The sequence below is a fragment of the Callorhinus ursinus genome, unplaced genomic scaffold (assembly GCF_003265705.2).
Source record: "Callorhinus ursinus isolate GAN/ISIS: 27379988/994484 unplaced genomic scaffold, GSC_fseal_2.0 scaffold2, whole genome shotgun sequence".
Lineage (NCBI taxonomy): Eukaryota > Metazoa > Chordata > Mammalia > Carnivora > Otariidae > Callorhinus > Callorhinus ursinus.
The window spans coordinates 103,969,464-103,978,012 of record NW_027397064.1 but is presented as its reverse complement, the minus strand read 5'-3'; the positions used below and the strand labels follow the sequence as shown (position 1 = coordinate 103,978,012).

Below are 8,549 nucleotides of genomic sequence, written 5' to 3'. Positions count from 1 at the left end.
TACTTATAAGGTTTTTTTCTTTATCTTTATCTTTTGACATTTTAATTATAATATGTCTTGGTGTGGATCTCTTTGGATTCATCTTGCTTAGTACTCTCTCTGGACTTTCTGAAGCTAGATGTCTATTTCCTTCCTTGGGCTAGGAAAGCTTTTAGCCATTATTTCTTCAAATAAGATTTCTGCCCATTTCTCTCTCTCCTCTCCTCTGAGACTCCTATAAAGTAAATGTTAATACACTTGATGATGTCCCACCAATCCCTTAAGATATTATTGTTATTGTTATTATTAATTTCTTTTTCCTGTTCTATTTGAGTGATTTCCATTACCCTGTCTTCTAGGTCACTGATCCATTCTATTGTATCATTTAGGTGCTATTGGGAACATATTTCTTTATTTCTTCATTTTGCTTGATTCTCCGTGTTTCTGTGTATTATGTGAAACAGCTCTCTCTCTTTGTCTTGAAGGAATGGCTCTGTGTAAAATATATTCCTTATCATTTAACCTTTCCATAGTGCTTGGTTTTCTCTTGTGTTCACTCTGCTTGTTTACAACTTGTGCGGTCCAGCAATAAAATTCTCCCTAGTGATTTGAGTTGGATACTCGAGGGGAGTCCTCTATGTGGGCTGATGAACTTGTTGGCTCTGTTGAGATTGCATGAGCAGCATGGGGAGGCAGGACTTCTCACCTGCTATATCTATCCATTGGGGCTGCATGAGTGGTGTGTGGTGGGGAAGGACATGTCTCTTCACTTGCTGTGCCAGTTGGAGCAGCACAAGCAGCAAGGGGGTGTGGATTTGCTCACTCTCCATGCCTGAAATACTGCATCAGTGGTGGGGGGAGCAGGAGGATTCACCTGCTGCTGTTAGGTCATTAGAGTGAAGGTGCAAAAATGGTGCCCACCAACCTCAGTGCTGGTAATGTAGAGGGGGCCCAGAAATACGTCATCTACCATAGTTCTGTTTCTGGAGAGTCCCAACAGACTTCTGCCCCTATGGCAGTTTAGCAAGTGATTCTTCTTTACTTACAGTCTAGGCTCTTTTCAAACTGCTGCTTTTTGTCTTGGGTCCTGATGGAAATGGGTCTGCACACAAGCCCTTAAAGAGCAGAAACTTAGCTTTGAGCAGTGGCAGTATCATAGCCAATGAGGTTTATCCAAGGCACGATTATTGCTAATTGAAAGAGCAGAAACTTCATTCTCTACAGCTCTTGAATGTAATCTTCATAGCTTTCCAAAGCCAGATGTTTTGGGGGCTTGTAAGAACTGAGGGTTGGAGTGCCTGGTGTGGTGTTACTCTGTAGAAGAAACTCCATTTATATATGTTTGTTTTTTGAGATTCTTACAAATTGTGGGTTGCTACCTCAGGGGTGGAGTTGTGAGTACAAATGTTTCTCTGCTTCTCCTACCTATCTCAGTGTGGTCCTTCCATCCTTTGTTGTAGAACAGGTGTTCGGAAAGTTCTCAAGTTCTTTTTGAAGTAAATTTTCCATATATAGCTGTGTATTTGTTGTGTCCACTGGAGTTGCTGAGCTCAGGATTTTCCTATTCCACCATCTTAAACCACCTTTAAGGGTGATTTTTTTAATCATAGAAATGTCTAATATTGAATTTACTGCAATATAATCTCTTCACATCACTAAGTTTTGAGTAGTTCAGTGGCAGTCAAAAGAAAAAGCCTAACAGCAGGGCTGATTGAAAAGGGGCCACTGGGACTATAACCTTGAGTTGACACTTTAGTAATGTATTCAGGAGGAAAAAAAAACTCAGAATCAGAATAAACATAAAACTATCATATTGCTGGGGATATATAGAAATTAGGAACATTTCAACGGGGAATAAAATGAGAGTGTGAAGAATGCGCTATAGGCTATAACAATGTGGAAATTAACATCGGAGTTAATCTATCTCACTATAACCTTAACAATATGCTTCACAAATTCTATAATGAATTTTGAATGTTTATCAGATAAATTAAGTCCTTCAGTGGTGTTCTGCCTTGTCAAGTTTCTCCAAAACCTAAACATTAGATGAAAAGAAATATTCAGATTACAATATGGAAATCTAGGGCATCTCAGCAGCCCAGAGATTGCATGAGCAGCATGGGGAGGCAGGACTTCTCACTGATTCCAGAGCTGGTCTGTAAATATCTCTATCCTTCTACACTAAAGCAAATATCAATTGCTCAGAAAATCTTCATGCTTATCTCTACTAGACTCGAGGGTCTGCCAGACCATGCTGTATGTGCAGTCATTGCTGAACCCTCACTGCCAAGCAGAATGGTAGATGCCTGGCAAAAGAGCCAATGCCAAATGGTGACTGAACTGAATTATGTTGGGGTTGGGTAGACTTGACAAAGTGACCAGATTAAAGGGGGCAGTCAGAGGTAGAATTAAATTCTTTCTGAGTTAGCTAAATATAAACACCCAACACTTGTTCTTCTTCTGTGAAACTGTTGTTCAAAGGACCACTTTGAAGTTTATTCAAAAACAGGCCAGGGGTGCCTGGGTGGCTCAGTAGGCTAAGCATTGGATCCTTTGTTTCAGTTCAACTCCTGATCGCAGTTGAGCCCCACGTTTGGCTCCATGTTCAATGGGGAGTCTGCTGAGATTCTCTCTCCCTTTCCTTCTGCCTCTCCTTCCGAATGATAAATAAATAAATATTTAAACAAACAAAAAACAAAACAGACCAGACTCTCTGTTCTTTGAAACTTTAACTTTTAAATTTAATTTAATTTAAATAAACAATTACAATCATTACCAAATATCACTTATGACTGTAATTTTAAATGATTTCTATTTTCCTGCTTTTTTGTATGCCTGAAGATGTTTTCTTTCAAAGTTGGAAAACAGCCACCTCTTAGAATCTTAGCAGATTGGCAGGAAAGAACTTCACTAATGAATAGGGGCATGTTGTAACCTTGGGATCAACTCTGGGTGAAGGCTTAAGATTGTCTCATGTATTTTTTCCAGAATCGTCTTGTGTAGAACTGTGTGTGCTTTACAAACAATCCCTCATGTACACAGTGGCTTTTAAAGATCTTAATTTCCCAAAGTCTAACTTCAATTCCTTCTCAGGGCCTTACGCGTTTGATTGTATTTCTCTAGTCACAGTCTCTTGTTTCAGGTTTCTTCAGGTATTTATAGTCCTCCTGAAGCTGTCACAGATGGTGTTGTCAATCTCTTCTTTCCGTGGACTTTCCCAGCCTGAAATCTGAGCTGTGTTGCCTTTCCTCATCTAAGCTCCCAGTCAGGCAAAACAAACAAGTCCCTAAGGCACACCATGGAAAGTTTAGATTTTTGAAAATAAACTCTTCTCTGCTCCTTCCTGTCTAAGAGAGGGAACCAGGAATTGGGCTTCTTCTTCATCATACCACAGGAGGGAGGGCATGTGCTAAGAGTGAATAAAATTTCCACAAACTTTCCTATCATTTGTATGTAGCCATTTTCTTTCTTTCTTTTTTTTAAGATTTTATTTATTTATTTGACAGAGAGATAGAGAGAAGCACAAGTAGGCAGAGCAGAAGGAGGAGGGAAAGGGAGAAGCAGGCTCTCCACTGAGCAAGGAGCCAGATGCGGGGCTCGATCCCAGGACCCTGGGATCATGACGTGCACTGAAGGCAGACGCTTAATGACTGAGCCACCCAGGTGCCCCTGTACCATTTTCTTTTTAAAAAATATTTTATTTATTTATTTTTAAAGAAAGAGAGAGAAAGTGCATGAGCAAGGGGAGGGGCAGAGAGAGAGAGAGAATCTTAAGCAAATTTGCACTGATCATGGGGCCCTATGTGGAACTTGATTTCAGGACCCTGAGATCATGACCTGAGCTGAAATCAAGAGTAAACCAGGTGATGGGTATTAAGGAGGGCATGTGTTATGGTGAGCACTGGGTGTTATACGCAACTAATGAATCGTTGAACACTACATCAAGACTAATGATGTAATGTATGGTGATTAACATAACATAATAAAAAAAAACTAATGATGTACTATATGTTAGCTAACTGAACATAATAAAAAAATTGAAAAAAGTTATTTATCTAGGTAACAAAAGTATAGTATCTGGAAAAAAAGGTAGGTTTCAATCAATTAGGAACTATTTTTTAAATAAGTTAGTAAATGAAGAGGAAGAGCAATACTGTGAGAAAGTCATGCAGCAGTGAAGTCTTAAAGAAGAAAAACTAGGATTGGCAGGTAGATCAGGACTTCAATAAGGGATCAGGGAAGGCTTCAGGAAGAAGTCTTGAAGAGTGAAAGATAATTTTTATTGGCAGATTTGTCAGAGGGGCTTTCAGTTAAGAAAAAGAAGACAGGGAAATCTATTTTTAAGGGAAGAATTTGCACAAAAACGTTAAGTATATTATGAATTAGCATATATATGAACATTATTGTGTGCTTTAGGAGACATTGAAATTTTAAACTCTTTTAATCCTTAGAAGAAGCCTATGAAGTAGGTACTATTCCAATTTCATAGTTAAGAAACTGAGGGAGAGAGGTGCACCTAGGTGGCTCAGTTGTTAAGCATCTGCCTTCAGCTCAGGTCATAATCCCAGGGTCCTGGGGATCAAGCCCCGCATCTGGCTCCCTGCTCGGTGGGAAGCCTGCTTCTCCCTCTCCCACTCCCCCTGCTTGTGTTCCCTCTCTCGCTGTGTCTCTCTCTGTCAAATAAATAAATAAAATCTTTAAAAAAAAGAAACTGAGGCAGAAAGAGTCTAAGTAACTGGCCAAAATTACACAGTAAGTATGGAGTGGCTGGGATTTGAATCCACAATCATTAAAAAAAAAAAAGTCTCCAGAAACCATCTCTGAAGAAACACAGGCATCACACTTGCTAGAAAAATACTGTAAAACAACTGCTTTAGTATGCTTAAATAGCTAAAGAAATACATTGATAAAGAATCAAAGAAAATCATGAAAATTACATAAGAAAACAGATGTCAACAAAAAGATAAATATTATTTGAAAAAAGGAGATGAATAGAAATTCTGGAACTGAAAAATACAATAACAATTTAAACATTCATGAGGGAGGGATCAAATAGGCTGAAGAAAGAATAAGAAAAACTGGGGATAGGACAATTAAAATTACTAAGTCTCAGAAAAGAAAAAAAAAGAAAAAGAACAGTAATATGGGATGAAGTGATTGTGAGTTATGATCAAGTCAACCAATACATACATTATGGTAGGAGGAGAACAGAGACAGATAGGGGCAGAGACTATTTGAATGTAATAGCTAGAAACATCCCAAATTTGAGGGGAGACATGAATCTTCAAATCCAAGAAGCTCAATGAAATTCAAGATAAACCCAGAGACCACACAGAAACATACTAAAATCAAACAGTTTGAGATACAAAGCAAAGAGAGAATCTTGAAAGGTACAATAGTAGTAACTTGTCACTTAAAAAAGTGATGTTTAAGAAACATCAGCAGATTTCTCAACAAAATCCTTGGAAGCCAGAAGGCATTGAGGTGATCTATGTTAAGTGAGTTAAAGAAAAAACTATCAACCTAGAATTCTGTATCTGCCAAAACTGTCCTTCAAACATAGAAATTAAAGCATTTTAAAAATATAAAAGTTGAAGGTTTTCATTACCACTACACTTGAGCTACTAGAAGTACTAAATGTAGTCCTTCAAGTTGAAATGAAATGAAACTAGACTGTTAGTCACGTGAAAATATGAATTCTCTGTTAAAGGTATACATACATGGACAAATATAAAAACCAGTAAAATCATAATTTTGATTTATGACTCCACAATTTATCTTATACAAAATTTTAAAGACAAATGCGTATAGAATACTGTAAAATCTCTATTAATGGGTGCATATGTATAATGATGTAGTTTGTGACATCAATATCATAAAGTGCAGGGGAGTTTGAACTGTCAGTAAAGTTTTTATATGCAATTAACTTAATTTGGTATCAATTTAAAATAGAGATTAAAAACTTTAGAATGTCATATGAAATCTATATGCCAATCTTTATGATATAAATAATATATCTATAGACTATATGCAAAAAGAATGAAAAGGGAATCAAAATATGTCACTACAAAAAATTTAAGCAAATAAGAAAGCAGTAATAGAGGAAATGTAGGGTAAGAAGCTAAAAGACACACACAGAGCAAATAACAAATATCAAAAGTAAGTTCATTCCCTATCAGCAGTAATTTTAAATGTAAATGGATTAAATTCTCTAATCAAAAGATGTAACTGGATGGATGAATAAAAAATAAGACCCAACTACAAGCTGTCTGCAAGAGTCTAACTTTAGATCTAAGGACATGCATAGGTTGAAACTGAAAAAATGAAAAAAAAGCTCCATGCAAATATTAATTAAAAGAGCAGGGATGGCTATACTAACATCAGACAAAAGAGTCTCTTGGTCAAAAACTGTAGCAAGAGACAGAGAAAGACATTATTTAATGTTAAAATTTGTAAATTAACTAAGAAAATATAGCAATTAAAATCGTACTTATACTAAAAATTAGAGTTCCAAAATATATGAAGTAAACCCTGACAGAATTGAAGAGATAAATAGACAGCTCTACAATAATAGAAAATGACTTCAATACCCTACTTTCAATAATGGATAGACCAACCAGACAGAGTATCAATGAAAACATGTGACACAATATTGTGTACAACATAGTGTCATGTTTATCTGAGTTTAGAAGAAAATATCCACCTAAGTATTAACAATGACTATACTATATAAATTTCTGTTTTCCATGTTTTCTGCAGTGAATGTATATTATTTATGAAATGAACAAAACTGATGTTAAAAAATAAGTATATAGAGGGCGCCTGGGTGGCTCAGTCATTAAGCATCTGCCTTTGGCTCAGGCCATGATCCCAGGGTCCTGGGATCAAGTCCCACATTGGGCTCCCTGCTCGGCGGGAAGCCTGCTTCTCCCTCTCCCACTCCCCCTGCTTGTGTTCCTGCTCTCGCTGTCTCTGTCTCTGTCAAATAAATAAATAAAATCTTAAAAAAAATAAGGATATAGAAGACTTAACACTACAACCAATTAAAACTAATAGCATTTGACAAAATTCAATACCCTATCCTAATTTTTAAAAAAAGCCATACAAACCAACCAACCAAACAAACAAAAACTACTCAATACACCATGAATAAAAGGAAACCTCCTTAACATGATATAGGGAATTTTTGCAAAATCCCACAGTCATCAGAGTTGAAAGATGTTTTCCCTAAGATCAAGAACAATGTTAAGTGTGACTACTTTTGAGTTCTATTTGATATAGTACTAGATATTATAACCAGATCATTTAGGCAAAAAAATAAATAAATAAATAAATAAATTCAAATTGGAAAGGAAGAAGTAAAATTATCTCAGTTTGCAAATACATAATCTTATAGGCAGAAAACTCTAAATGTTCTACACACACACACACACACACACACACAACTGGAAAAAAATAATAAATGAATTCTGTGAAATTCAACACAAAAAATTCAGTTTCATTTTTATACACTAACAGTGAACAATCTGAAAATGAAATTAAGAAAACGATTACATTCATAAGAGCTTCAATAGGAATAAAATACTTAGAAGTAAACTTAACCAAGGAGCATACTTATACACTGAAATCTATAAAATGTTCCTGAAAAAAATTTAAGGTAAACACTAAATGGAAAGACATCTTATGTTCATGGGTTGAAACACTTAATATTGTTAAGATGTCAATAGTACCCAAATGAACAAATTCGATACTAAACCTATCAAAAATTATATATTTTTTGCAAGAATAGAAATATCCATCTTAAAATTCATATAAAGTCTCAAGGAATCCTAGGTAGCCAAAACAATCTTGAAAAAGAGCAAAGTTGGAGGCCTCACACCTCCTGATTTATATACTTACTACAAAGCTATGGTCATCAAAAGGGTGCAGTGCTAGAATAAAAAAGACATATAGACCAATGGAATAGAATAGATTGCCCAGAAATAAAGCCTTACATTTATGGGCAAGTGATTCTCATCAAGAGTTCTAAGACCATTCAATGGGAAAAGAACATCTTTTTAAATAAATGGTGTGGGGAAAACTGGATATCCACATGCAAAAAAAAAATAGGATGAGTCTTTACACTATACACAAAATGGCTTAAAGACATAAATGTAAAAACGAAAATTCTAAAACCATCAGACAAAAACAGGGAAATCTTTATGACACTGGATATGGTAACAATGTCTTGGATATGACAATAAAGGCACAGACAACAAAAGAAAAAAATAGACAAATTGGACCTCATCAAAATGTAAAACTTTTGCACATCAAAAGACAATATAAACCGATTAAAAAGGCAACTCCTAGAATTTGAGAAGACATTTAAAAATCACGTCTTTTAGGAATTAATATCCAGCATACACATAGAACTTCTAAAACTCAACAGAACAACAAAATTCAAAAGTGGGCAAAGGACTCAGATAACAATTTGTCCAAAGAAGATATATTAGTGGCTGATAAGCACATTAGAAGATGCTCCATATCCCTGCTCATTAGGGAAATGTAAATCAAAACCACAGCAAGATACC

At 35.8% G+C, this 8,549-nt stretch overlaps 1 pseudogene; it reads left to right on the top strand.

Annotated features, from left to right (window-relative positions):
- The first annotated feature begins 1,112 nt into the window (after positions 1-1,112).
- On the top strand, positions 1,113-1,236 carry LOC112813175 (U4 spliceosomal RNA; annotated as a pseudogene).
- The last annotated feature ends 7,313 nt before the right edge of the window (positions 1,237-8,549 follow it).